Below are 14,144 nucleotides of genomic sequence, written 5' to 3'. Positions count from 1 at the left end.
TGTTATCATACTAATTCTGAGTACTTAATCATTCCTGAAACAAGGAACCATCTTCATATTAGTACTTCTTTGTTATGGTGTTTAGTCTTGATATCATTAAGCACAATGAATTTTACTTAATGAATATGGATGAATTAAGGCAAAAGGACATAACCTAGTCCCCTCAATAATTTATCCTCTACCTTTTAAAAAACTGTTGTTGAGGCTATACAAATTACAGATTTACTGGCTGGAAAGACATAACTTCTCCCTTAGACCAACATTCAGTATTTTGAGCACGAGGTTAAAGTCATGGTGTTCACGGCATGTTCCCTTGTTCTACCATTATGGTCGTTCCTCACCTGTACCCACAATACTGATTTTCAAATGATACTGTTCACTTGCTATGCGTCCTGGCTGTAGATTATTTTCCTTGTTTAAAAATATTTAATAATTGGGCAATAATCTACTCAGTCTTTGTAAACTCTCCATTGAATAATTTTTCATTTTTACAACCACTTACTGCATGGCTGTTGCACCTTTTTTCTGTCATCTTCTTCACATGATTAAGTGGTCTGTTCCCTTCAAAGGAGGAGGGATTTTTGAATAAGCCTCCAATTCTATCCCACAATGTGAAATACTGTCCATAGTTATAGTCAAAGAGCATGTGGTGGTCTGTGTGATGAGCTGAGCCATTAATAAATGGCCTGAAGATATGGGGAGCACGAAAATCACCATCATGAATAGAAATTGTCCAGATATTGACCAAGACGTACAAACCTAAATGAACTACCTTGTGTAATGGGAAGATAAATGGGTATATGTGGTAAGGTAGACCCTGAAGGAAGCCATCCAGAGGATGAAAAGCATGACTTGCAAATGGAGTTGGGATCTTCCAGATATGATGAGGTTTGTGTAAGCGCTTATATACAAGTCTATGATGAAGGCCTCTGTGAATCCAGTAGATCAGCATGTCAGTGAAAAAGAGAAAGGACAGTACACAAGCAATGAATCGAAGCCAGCCGTATGGAAACTCCTCTATGCTGTCACGTAGTTTGCTGTAACCTCTAGCAGGAGCACTGAGACCGTGGGGATGCTTATCTGTGGCATTGACTGGACAGAATGCATAATCTCTTGATAGACTTGGTTCTTTAAAAATTGTGGGTGTTGGGCTTCCCTGGTGGCTCAGTGGTTGAGAATCTGCCTGCCAATTCAGGGGACACGGGTTCGAGCCCTGGTCTGGGAAGATCCCACATGCCGCGGAGCGACTAGGCCCGTGAGTCACAACTACTGAGCCTGCGCGTCTGGAGCCTGTGCTCCGCACCAAGAGAGGCCGCGATAGTGAGAGGCCCGTACACCGCGATGAAGAGTGGCCCCCACTCGCCGCAACTAGAGAAAGCCCTCACACAGAAACGAAGACCCAACACAGCCAGAAAGAAAGAAAGAAAGAAGAAAGAAAGAAAGAAAGAAAGAAAGGAAGGAAGGAGTTCCTTTAAAAAAAAAAAAAGAAACAAAGGATATAAGCACCGAGATTTGTTATAATCAGGAGACTGACAGCTTGTCGGAAGATGCTGTCCTCTGGCCATGTGGCTGGATATATGTACGGTGTAAAAAAATAATAATCGGCAGCCTTGAGTACAAGCTCCATCTTAGCCCCTAGAAAGCGTCCGCCGCCCGCTGCCGATTTGGTTCCTCTGGGGCCCCGGCTGCTCCAGCTACTCTCTATTACTTTTTGATTGTCTCTTTTCTTCACTGTAGTACTCCTAACACCTAGAACAGTGCCTGCCACAAAAACTGTTGGATAAATATATATGAGATATATGAATGAGTAATTGGTGAGAGATCTCACAGTAGGAATGAAACTTAGTCCAAAAACTAAGCTGTGAAAGAGGTATACGTTTCTTTATTTTTCTATAACTGAGTTAAATTCCTATTTTGAGAACCATCCTGTGCAATTCAGGGTCTCCTAGCCTGAGAATACGTCTGTCTCCAGGATCATCCCCTACCCACACTGGCATCTTCTGAGACAGCCTCATTCCCCAAGATTGCAGGTATAGGAGTCCATCAGGCAGGATGCAGCTAGCTTACCTCCTTTTCCAGCAGGGATTCTCCTTGAAACTTCCCTGCCTCCCAGTGTGCAGGGGTCGCTGCCAGGCAAGGCTGAGGGATAGCTGTGAGGCTGTCTGAGATCCTCTCTGCCTGGACACACAGCTGGTGGCTCCTTCTCTGGAGTCCTGCAACCTACCCAGGTGTTGCAGACTGACAGAGGACAATTGGATTGTTCCCAGTACTTGACTCTCGTTCTCATCCCCCAACTGCCCGCTTTTTTAGCTAGCTGTAGTGGGAAGAGCAGAGGCTTGATCCAATAGCCACAAGTTCAAATTCAGGTTCTTATCAACCTAGCTGTATGATCTTGGACAATTCCTTTCCCTCTCCTGAGCCTCACTTTCCTTACTGGTAGTGTTATGGGGGTGAACAGTATAATGCCTATGTCCCCCCAAAGTCTACTGGCCCTCTTGTCCCTATGTGGTGGGGCTGTTCTGACCTCAACATAAAAACGAAGCAGTTTTGTACTTTGGATGATCACCACCCTGCCTACTCCTATCCTCACCCCCACTCACTCTACTCCAGCCTTCACGGTCGACTCAGCATTTCTCTAATGCTCCAAGCATGTTCCCATTCCAGAATCTTTGTGTTTTCTGTTTCTCTGCCTGGAATGCTCTTCTCCTAGACACCGGCAGGGCTAGCTCCCTCATTTCCCTTAGTTTTTGATGAAAACTCACTTCTTGCAGGAAGACTTCCTGGCCTGCCTCAACACCACTCCTCTTCCCCCTCACATACCACCCACCCAGTCTGTCTCCTTCCTTGACCTAGGTTTGCCCCCAGCTTGTACCACTACCTAACATCTGCCATCCTTCTTCATCATGTGTCTTCCCCACCATAATGTCAGCTACAGGAGAACAGATTTTGATCAGTTGAGTTTGCTAGTGTAGCCCCAGCACCCAGAATGGTTTGCAAGATGTTGTGGGGCTTCCCTGGTGGCACAGTGGTTGAGAGTCCGCCTGCCTATGCAGGGGACACGGGTTCGTGCCCCGGTCCGGGAAGATCCCACATGCCTGCCGCGAGGCGGCTGGGCCCGTGAGCCATGGCCGCTGAGCCTGCGCGTCCGGAGCCTGTGCTCCGCAATGGGAGAGGCCACAACAGTGAGAGGCCCGCCTACCGCAAAAAAAAAAAGATGTTGTGAAAATATTTGTTGAATCAGTGAATGAATGAATGAATGAATGATGTGGGGAATGGGGAAAGTCTATATTGTCTGGCTTGTCATATTCACTGTCTGCTTTCTGGGCTCAACCCCAGTGGGGATTTCCCAGCCTCTGAGAAACCAGTTTCCTCCTCCCCTGCATCTTCCCACCCCCAGATCTTTAGATGTCTCATCAGATCCTTTGAATTTGCATGCCCCACACGAGGAGGTCATCCACAAACCGCCTAGAGTTCCAGAAAAGGCAAACTTTAAAAAACCTTTTTTTTTTCTTCCTGTCTGCATAAAGTGCAGAGGCCTGCCCGAACATCAGTGCGATGGTAACAAGCGTGCAGCACACGGCAGTCCCGTCCGCGGTAGGCGCTCAGATGCCTGCTGAGAGGAGCCACTACGAAAGCTGAGATTCAGAGGTGTTACCTCAGCTCACAGCTCCATCCTGGGAGTGAGGTACCGTTCAAATGTCATGTTTCGGAATCTGAACACACTCCACTCCACCTTCTTTTAGGTTTTAAAAGCTCATCAAGGAAGGGAGAAGTAGAATCTGGAGGAATTGGTATATGCATAGATGTTGTAGATCCCTGCCCACCCATCTATCTCTACAGGGCAAACCCTGAGGGTTGTTTATAACGTGCAAGGGGGTCCAGTAGAGGTGTTGACACAACACATAGAGGACGAGGGCTTTGTCATTTTCTTCTACACTTGACACGGCTGCTTAAATGTGCTAAGGCAGGCAACAGCATAACTGCAGGTGTTGGGTTTGTTTGGGGCCTGAGCAGCAAGTGGTCTAATAAATTGGGACTGGTTTGTTCTAACTCTCTACTCACCTCCAACTTGCTGTGTGACCTTGAATGACATTCCCAGCCTCTCTGAGCCTTAGGCTGATCCTCTGCAAAGATCATCCACTGGCAGATTACAATATCAAGTGGTTTTCAAAGGCTAGGCTACTGCTCAGTGCCTTTACAAGGAGATGCCTGAGATGTAAAAGCCTTTGTGTACAATTTGCCTGAGACCTAAAGCGGAAGTGAGAAACAGCTGAATATCTGGTGTGTCCAGTTCTCAGTAGAGATGTGAACATCTTCTGCAAAGCTTCAGGCACCGATGGCTTCCTGTCGGTGTTTTACATCTGAATGCCCAGCTCAGTTGGATTTGTCAGTTTCCATTTCTCCCTTGTTGGTGGCAGGATCGGAGGACTCATGTGAGGAAGCCAGACTCCATCCTTGACCTTCTTCTCTACACACATCTAATCACCAGTTCGGAGCAATTCCCTGTCCTAAATTGCTTCCAAGCCACTCACTTGTCTCCATTCCCCTGGACACCACCCTGACCCAACTCTCCACCCCACCCAACGCCCTCCTGCAATAGCCCCCTATCCTGTGTCCTCCCTGGTTTGCAGAGCAGCTAGAGTGATGGTTGGAGCTAGACTAGGGTCACCGCCCCCCTCTACCGCTCCAGCTGCTTAAGCTCTTCAAAGCCTCTCCACCGCTCTCCTATAAAGTCCCAGTTCTTCCTATAACTCTCACCGCCTTCTGTGCTCATCTCTGCAGCCCTTCTGCCCACTGCACTTTATAACCCTGGCCACGTGGAATCACTTGCCCCCTTTCCCACATCTATCCCTCACATGTGCTGTGCTTCTGCTTGGAACCAGCATCTTTCCCATCTTCACTCGGGGAACTCCCACTTGATCCTTAGGCCTCTCCATTTGGGAGGCACTTTCTCCCCGCAGTTTCCCCGATCTACTGTCTCTGGCTTAGGCTGAGATTTCTCCTCCTGTGCTAACAGATTAACTGGGGGCATCTGCCTGGAATGCTAGTCTGAGAAGGTTTTGGAGACCAAAGTGAGTGAGAAAGAGAGCTGTGAACGGTTGAAGGCATTTGCAATGGAAGGAGGGGTGTGTGTGTGCAGTTAAGACTTCACCACCTGATATGACACTTACCCTTGCCTATGTCTAGCTCCCTCCCCCCCCCCCCCCTATCCTCTGACTGCTTCTGCTGACACTGATCTCACCTTCTCCAAATGCCTTTGTGTAGAATCAAAGCCACAGAGCTAGCCCTGAATTCTTCCATAATTGCGTTAGGCATCATTTCTGTCTCCTGTGGCTGGATGCTCCTAGGAAATAAGAAACTTCTAATAGAGTCTTCTCCGTTCCGCATCCAGCAGGGCTGGAAAATAGTTGCTGACAGCTGGATGGCTGCTTGCAGCCCTTGCCTCTGGCTCCCCAGTACCCTGTCAATGGTCATGTGTCCTCTTCCCCACAGGCCCTAAGACCCCGAGCTCCCAGTGCTCTGATCTCATCTCCTGCTGTAGCCTGTCTGTGTCATACTTGAGCTTCTCATGGTTCCCCCACTTCCCACTGTTCAAGTTCATTTCAAATGTCACCTCCTGGAAGACCCTTTCCTGACTATCCTGCTCCTTTATGACTCTCTAGAAAGTTACCCTGCTTTACGTTCTTTAGACCATGTGTCTTCTTTTGCTGTGTTTCCTTTTTTCTTATTGTCTGGCTCCCCCACCCCCATGCCCCCCAGATATAAACTCCCACATTTTGTCTGTCTTGTTCTCACTGTATCCCCAGACCAGGCACTGTGGCTGAATGGATGGATGAGTGAGTGAATGAATGAATGAACGAATGAGCGAACGCCTGAGGAATGGGCTGTCTGTCATTGAGACTGATCCAGTAGGGGGGCATCTTTTACCAAACTGCTAATTTCCCAGGCCTTTGGAATTACAGCATCTGGCTCTGCACCTTCAGGAGAACTGTAGATGGCCTCTTGCTTTCTGGGAGAAAGCAGTGGAAAGAAAGAAAAGAGAAAGAGACAGAAGGAGAGAGAGAGAGAGAAGGAAATGGTTGCTGGATTTGAATGTGCACTGGGCCACCTGAAAGGCAAAGGAGCCTTCAGCCACTGTTCTGCTCCCCAGCTTCTCCCACTCCTGGAAAGAAAGGAGGCTGGGAAAGTGTCCCTTCCGGTGGCCATATTTGCTGAAAAACAATAAGCCACGTTTCACAGCTGATGCACCAGAAAGGAACAAATACCCCTCTGACGGGCTCTGAGCCTTGGACTTGAGAATCCCCTGAAGATGTTAAGGGAGTTTAATATTTCCCAGCTGAAAGTGCTTTTGGAGAAAGGAAACAGGGAGGGAGGGAAGCATTTTCCTGTATCCTTTTTGGTCTTAACAAACCAGGCCTGTTCCTCTGGAGAATGCTTTGCTTTTTTTTCTGCAGTTTATTCTCAAAGCCTGTTCAGTGATGCTCAAAGGCTGTCTTTCCTCCAGGACCAGGCAGAGAACTTCTTAACCTGAGATAGCTGTTTGTTTCTAATATTTTTTACTGTGATTAGTTTGGAAAATACCAAAAAGCAGAATTTTAAGGAAATTAAAACAATCTATATTCCTAGCAGTCAGAGGCAAACCTCCAGGCTTTTGCTTCTCTCGTATATGCTTATGAAATTTGGGAACATGTCATATATCCTGCTTTCTCATTTGACAGTATGTCATAAACCATCATGAACATTCTTACTGAAGAGAAATTGTTTTCGCTTTCTTATTACAAAATAATACACTTTTGCCATAGAGAACTAAAAAAATGAAATGAACAAAAAAACCCAGATAGCACAGAGACATTTAAAAAATCTGTAATTTCACAATTCAGAGGTAATCACTATACAATATGTACCTAACTATTCTTTAAAAGCATATTCCTAATATATATAAAATATAATTATATCTAAAAGCTATTCTTAAAAGGATAAAAATTGAGCCATGTTGTACGTTCAGTGAGGCCAGAGAAATAGTCTCTCATAATATGACCATTTAAAATCAAGTACATTTCATATACAACATGATTATTATGTGAAGGAATATGGCAGTAGCTCGAGTGAAACTTATTTAAATCACCTTCTCCCTTGCTTTTCTCTACTATGGAGCCTAAAAAGTGAAAAATACTCAGCTTCCCTTGTTGCTGAGGGTGGTCATGTTATTTATTCTGATCAATAGGACAAAGGCAGTTACCTGAGAAAGCCTTCTCTTCCCAGATAAAAAGACAATAACTTAAAAAGAGAAGACTTTTTGCCATTTACACTATCATTTCTTTTTTTCTTTTTTTTTTTTTTTTTACACTACCATTTCTTTTTCCTTCTTGGAATGTGGACGTGATGCCTAGAATGCAGCAGCCATTTTGAAAATACGAGGACAAAATCCACAAGCAAAGGACAGTATAGCAGGAAAATAGTAGAAACTGTTGATGATTTTCATGATAACTTCTCTAGCTCTGAACTGGAGTGAGAAAAATATGCTCCATACTTGTTTAAACCACTATTTGTGAGTTTTACTGTTACTATCTGTGATTGCTCTCCTAACTGATTTGAGATGTGTATAAAATCCAGCATTATACAAGTCTGCCCTTTATCTCTCCATGCTCCATGCAAAATGACCAACTCTCATATTCGAACTTGGTGGGGCCACGTTCACAATAATATGCTTAATCCAGGAAGGTACCTATGTCAACTGTTCATTTCAGTGGGAGTGCATAACATCTGGCTATCTTCACTCAATTATTTTTATGTAGCTTTGTACTTTTTCTGTCTTCAAACCCCCTTCAGTGACCAACTTACCATCCCAAGTCAAGAGCTGAGCTGTATATTTCTGTGTACCAACCCATAGCACAGTGCTTTGTGAAAGGGAGGTACTCAATAAATGAGTGGTTTGATTGTCTGATTTTAATTCTCTGATTTCTTGGTTACAGAATGTGTAAGAATTGCTAAGACTATTGATTTAGACATCTTTACAGAATGCAGGAACACAAAACGATGTTTGTTTTTTAAAATGCTAAGCAGAGGGGTCAAAATGACCCTACTCTACTCTTTTGTTTAAGGAATATTTCCAGCCGCCCATCATCCATCATTTAATTATTGTTACCAGCAATATATCTCAGTCCAGTGGTAAGATTAACCTTTTGAACGAAAGGTTCTGTTTGAAAAGATCTGGAAATGATTAGTGAGGCAGCTATGGTACTGCTCATGTCTTCTCCTGATAACAAATGGGAGGTGGTCAATTAGTTGAGCTATGCTCAGTCATATGGTCTCTTGTAATTGAGGGTCTGGTGTTCTTGCCTGTCTGAGCAGGCGGTGGGGTCAGCAGGGAGCCTCACGGCAAGGCAGACAAAGAGGGAAGAGGGTAGTGTGGTTGCCCAATAAGTCTAAAGAACATATTGATCTGAACTGTTTGTGGTTCCAAAAGTCACCATGTAGCTGTCCTTGGTGTGTCATTGGGCAATGGTTGGGGGTGGGGGTGGGAACCTTGACCTCTGCCTGTCCGCTTGCAGCAGCAGGATGAGAGCCAACTGTTCAATGAGTATCTTCAGTTCATGTCTTGTTTGCCTGGCTCAATCCATCTTCTTTAGCCATGGGGACCAGCACAACAAGGAAGATATCACTTGAGAGGTTAGTCTTGTTGGCTTCTTCCTGGTGGGAGGCCAGAGAGCTAAAAGCCAAGGCCACTTGGTAACTGTAGGAGCCGAAGGGGCTTTGGCCTCACAGCCCATTAGGTGAATCAATTGAGCAAGAGAAGAACAAGGACAGCCAATGGCTGGGATCCAGGAAGGCGAGGTGCCAGGGGAGGGTGAAGCAGGAGAGAGGCCTCAGGGCTTAGTCGGAAAGCACGGAACAGAGAAACAAATTCTGTCATGCTCCTTCATCCCCCGAACTAATTGTCCTTAAGGAGTAAAAGTTCATGTTTAATGGACTCTCCTTTATGCAGAGAGCACATTTACGGAAACACCCTAAGTCATTTTCGTTATAGAGGCATCAGGATAGGGTCCACAAAAAGTAAAGGAGGAAGATGCTGGCTGGGTTAGAAAGGATCATGGATGTCTGCACATAAAGGGATTTGGAGGTCATTTAGGCTACCAACTGCCTTTTATGGAAACGCTCAAGGGAGGGAGAGTGGCGTGCCCAAGGTCATACGGGTTCAGGGTGCAACCTGGCTTTTTTATGCCAGGCCTGGTAATCCTTTTCCCCATATCTTCCAAGCCTCCTTTTATATTTCCAGTGGGAAACGGTTCCCCACTCCCCTTCAGCCTCTGGGTTCTAATTCCTGTGCTCTGCAAATCCCTTTTCCTTCCCCTCCCATCCTCTGCCCATTGATGACCTTCCTTAATAAGGGAAAAAGAAATAAGTATAGAGCCCAGAGGTGGCTTGGTGCTTGGGGATTGGGTGAGTGGTTATACAAGCAGAGCATTTACAGGGAAATGAACATTATCTAAGATTCAGTTTGCTGACCATGACACCCCAGACAGGAGTGTCTCCATCTTGGGCCTAGAAATTTATTTCAACATAAGGAAGATCTTATTAGCCTCATTTAAAGAATAAAGAAAATGAGGCACCATGAAGGAAAGCGCTTTGCTCAAGGTCACAATTGTCATATGTAACTGAACAGGGGGCCCTGATTGACTCTACTGTAGCTTGTGGCTTCAGCATAGAAGAGAACAGCTTAGTGTGGGGCAGAATTTATTTAATTTATTTACATTGCTTCCAATGTAAACTGGGAGGTCAGTAGCATCTTTTTCATGTGTAAGGAAGTATGGAAGTCCCTGGGCGTTGGTGGAGCTCAGGCGCTTTAATTGTTGGGGTCCTCGGAGAAACAGGTGCTACAGGAGTAGATGTGGACGAGATTTATCGGGGGTGATGCTTCCGAAGGATACAGGGAGAGTGAGCAGAAGTATAGGCAGGCCTTGGACCAGGATGCAGGTCTGAATCCTGTGAAAGGAGAGAGGGAAGGGAGCATTGGGTAGGAAGAGCCTCAGACCACAGTGCAGCTCTGGAATGTCTCTGCTGGACTCATGGAGGAATGCCCCGGGGGGCAGGAAAGGACTGGCCCTAGGGTCCCCATTGTGCCCAGCCACCAGCCAGCAGCAGCCTGGGGGAAGTGTGGCCTTGGTGGGGATGTGCGGTGGTCCAAAGGGGCGCACCTAGAGGCTGTCAGTCAACCATGCTCCTGAAGCAGGTTCTCTTGAAGGTGAAGCTGAGCTGTGTACCTCTGTGGCTGCCACAACGTGCAATGTTTGCCTGCACACCCTGTGTCAGGTTCCATGCTTGGCCTGGAGGCTACAGAGATCTGAGGAACATTGTTCCCATCCCTCAGGGAGCTCATGGTCTAGCTGGGAAGGCCAAACATGCACACCTGAGTGAGGGAATGTGTGTTAAATACTGGCAAAGGTAATAATAACAGGTGAGTGATGGAGCAGTTTGAAATTGTGGGGAGCGATGTGTGCTGGTGGTTCAAAGAGGGATCCCTGGAAGAAAGCTTGGGATGTTCCCATTAGGCAATATGACAGGCGTGTGTGCCAGGTGTTCTGCATCATTTCAGCCTTCCCCATGCCCACGTGATGCCTCCATCCATTTGACATTCACCAAGTACCTACCAACCATGAGGCTCTATGTCAGGAACAGTAATCATGTGGGTCATCAACAAGCCTACAATATTGAAGGGCCTTGTAGTCTGATGAGTCATTTCAAGAAACAAACCTGTAGAAGTATGTGTGACTTTGTGTGGGGCTCCTAACAACGGAAGTCCTGCTTATATCCATGGTGAGGCACAACAATGGCAAAGCCATTCACTTCATTACCATATATCTGTTAAGCTCTGTAAAGCACGATGTGGTAGTAGGAAGTCTTTTCTTTCCATTCATCATAAAAAAAAATAGAAAAAACATGAAAAAATAGAATAACAAATCATATAATAGACCATGAACACACACATCAACCAGCTTCAACAATTATCGGCTCACGGCAAATATTGTTTCACCTTTAGCCTCATCTAGCTCCACCATCTTGTATTATTTTGGAGCAAATCCCCAACATCATATAATTTCACTGGTGAATATTTTAGTATATGTCTCTGAAAAATAAGGATGCTGTTCTTCTTTTAAAACATATCCACAATACTAGTATCATGCATTTAAATTTCCTGAACCTCAATTTTCTTATCTGTCAAATGGGCATAATGATATCTATCCTGCAGGGCTGTTAGAGTTTTATATAGAGTGCCTAGTCTAGTAGCTAACCACAGTCATGGTCATATTATAATGTGTATGATCTTTGCTAGGCAATGTGGAGGAAAATAAAAGAACCCCAAAGCATGATTTCTGACCCCAGACTTTCCAGTCTAATTAGAAAAACTAAGAAACATATTAGTTGTGTGTGTTAGTTCTGCTTTCATAGGACACTTTGCACGGGAAATGATATTTAGTGAATTTGGTTTTCTGCCATGAAATGCAGGGACATTTTCGTATGTTCAGGATCTATATCAAGGGAGAAATGCTTACCTAAATAATTAGTCTCGGTAACAAAGGACCAAACAGAACCCCAATTCTTGAATTGCCCAATTATTCTTCTTTTGAATAGAATTAAATTACATTACCTTAATTTTTTAACACTTAACACATATATTCTTTCTTTCTTACACAATCTACACATAACATCACACAAACATATAAAATCTGTCTTGCACACACACAGGTCTTGCATCTTTTTTTATACACTTTTGACTTGGTGGTGTGGTAACTTTTATAATTTCCGATTACTGACCTTTTGAGTTGAATTTTGTCAGTCTTATCAGTTCATATTATTACTAATGGTCTTTATGTCTCAAGATCTGCATTAATTCCCTCAGAGTACTGGCCACTCATGTAAAATTCCCTGGACGATTATTCAGCAGCAGGAAGTGTTTTTATTCTGGTAGCAAACACGATCTCATGCTAATCCCCTTGTGTCTCAGGGTTTGTACAAGCGCAAAGAAGAAAAGGCACTGAATTCAATAGCTTGGCCTTTCCTTTTATTTTCTGTCAGCAATTTTCAGTTGGTTTTTTCCTTGTAAGCCATTTGGAAAATGAGCAATTTTTATTTTCTGAATGATACCAAGCTCCAAATAATATAAATTACAGGGGTCAGTGCTTAGGAATCGTGATGAAAACTCAACAACAAAAAAACAAACAACCTGATTTTAAAATAGGCAAAGGGCTTGAATAGACATTTCTCCCAAGAAGATGTACAAATGGCCAATAAGCACATGAATGGATGCCCAGCATCGCTAATCATTAGGACAATGCAAATCAAAACCACAATGAGATACCGTCTCTTACCCATCAGGGTGGCTACTATGAAAAAAAACAAAACAAAACAGACAAACAAAAAAATCCCAGAAAATAACAAGTGTTTGGGAGAATGTAGAGAAATTGGAACCCTTGAACGCTGTTAGTGGGAATGTAAAATGGTACGGAAAACAGTATGGCAGTTCCTCAAAAAATTAAACATAGAATTATGACATGATCCAGCAATTCCACTTCTGGGTATATACCCAAAAGAATTGAAATCAGGCACTCAGTGAGATATTGTACACCCATGTTCATAGCAGCATTATTCACAACAGCCAAAAGATGGAAGCAATCCAAGTGTCCATGGATGGATGAATGTATAAACACAATGTGGTATATACATACAATATTGTACAGCCTTAAAAAGGAGGGAAATTCGGACACAGGCTACAACATGAAGGCACCTTGAAGACATTAATGCTAAGGGAAATAAGCCAGTTACAAAAGAACAAATACTGTATATAATTCCACTTACATGAGGTACCTAGAGTAGTCAAATTCACAGAGACAGAAAGTAGCACAATGATTTCTAGGGCTTGGGAGGCGGGGAAATGAGGAGCTGTTGTTTAATGGGTACAGAGTTTGAATTTTGCAAGATGGAAAATGTTCTGTGGATGATGGTGGTGATGTTTGCACAATAATGTGAATGTACTTAACGCCACTGAACTGTGCACTTAAAAACGACGATGATGATAAATGCTGGCGAGGGCGTGGAGAAGAGGGAGCCCTCCTACACTGCTGGTGGGAATGTGAATTGATACAGCCACTATGGAGAACAGTATGGAGGTTCCTTAAAAAACTAAAAATAGAACTACCATGTGACCCAGCAATCCCACTACTGGCCATATACCCTGAGAAAACCATAATTCAAAAAGAGACATGTTCATTGCAGCACTATTTACAATAGCCAGGACGTGGAAGCAACCTAAATGTCCATTGACAGATGAATGGATAAAGAAGATGTGGCACATATATTCAATGGAATATTACTCAGCCATAAAATGAAACGAAATTGAGTTATTTGTAGTGAGGTGGATGTCTGTCACACAGAGTGAAGTAAGTCAGAAAGAGAAAAACAAATACCGGATGCTAACACATATATATGGAATCTAGAAAAATAGTACTGATGAACCAAGTGGCAGGGTAGGAATAAAGACGCAGATGTAGAGAACGGACTTGAGGACACAGTGGGGGGAAGGGGAGGCTGGGACAAAGTGAGAGAGTGGCATGGACATATATACACTACCAAATGTAAAATAGATAGCTAGTGGGAAGCAGCCGCATAGCACAGGAAGATCAGCTCAGTGCTTTGTGACCACCTAGAGGGGTGGGATGGGGGCTTGGGAGGGAGATGCAAGAGGGAGGGGATATGGGGATGTATGTATACATATAGCTGATTCACTTTGTTATACAGCAGAAACTAACACAATATTGTAAAGCAATTATACTCCAACAAAGATGTAAAAAAAACAAAAAAACCCCAAAAACAAATAAACAAAAAAATGATGATGATGAAGGGAAAGGGGGAGGGACAATATAAGGGTAGGGGATTAAGAGGTACAAACTATTATGTGCAAAATAAGCTATAAGGATATATTGTACAATGCAGGGAATATAGCCACTGTTTTATAATAACTATAAATTGTGAATTATATATGGTATACCTATAACTTATGTAATATTGTGCATCAACTATATTTCAATAAATTTTTTTAAAATAGTAATAATGGTAAATGTTACGCTATATGTATTTAACCGTAATTA

The 14,144-nt window shown here is 43.8% G+C and overlaps 1 pseudogene; it reads right to left on the bottom strand.

Moving 5' to 3' along the window:
* Positions 1 to 445: 445 nt before the first annotated feature.
* LOC114883443 lies at positions 446 to 1,642 on the bottom strand (annotated as a pseudogene).
* Positions 1,643 to 14,144: the final 12,502 nt, after the last annotated feature.

Source organism: Monodon monoceros, unplaced genomic scaffold (genome assembly GCF_005190385.1).
Source record: "Monodon monoceros isolate NGI ecotype Baffin Bay Population unplaced genomic scaffold, NGI_Narwhal_1 Super_Scaffold_4, whole genome shotgun sequence".
NCBI classification, from domain to species: domain Eukaryota; kingdom Metazoa; phylum Chordata; class Mammalia; order Artiodactyla; family Monodontidae; genus Monodon; species Monodon monoceros.
Note: the sequence above shows the minus strand (reverse complement) of the source record. Positions and strands in the feature narration are given on the sequence as shown.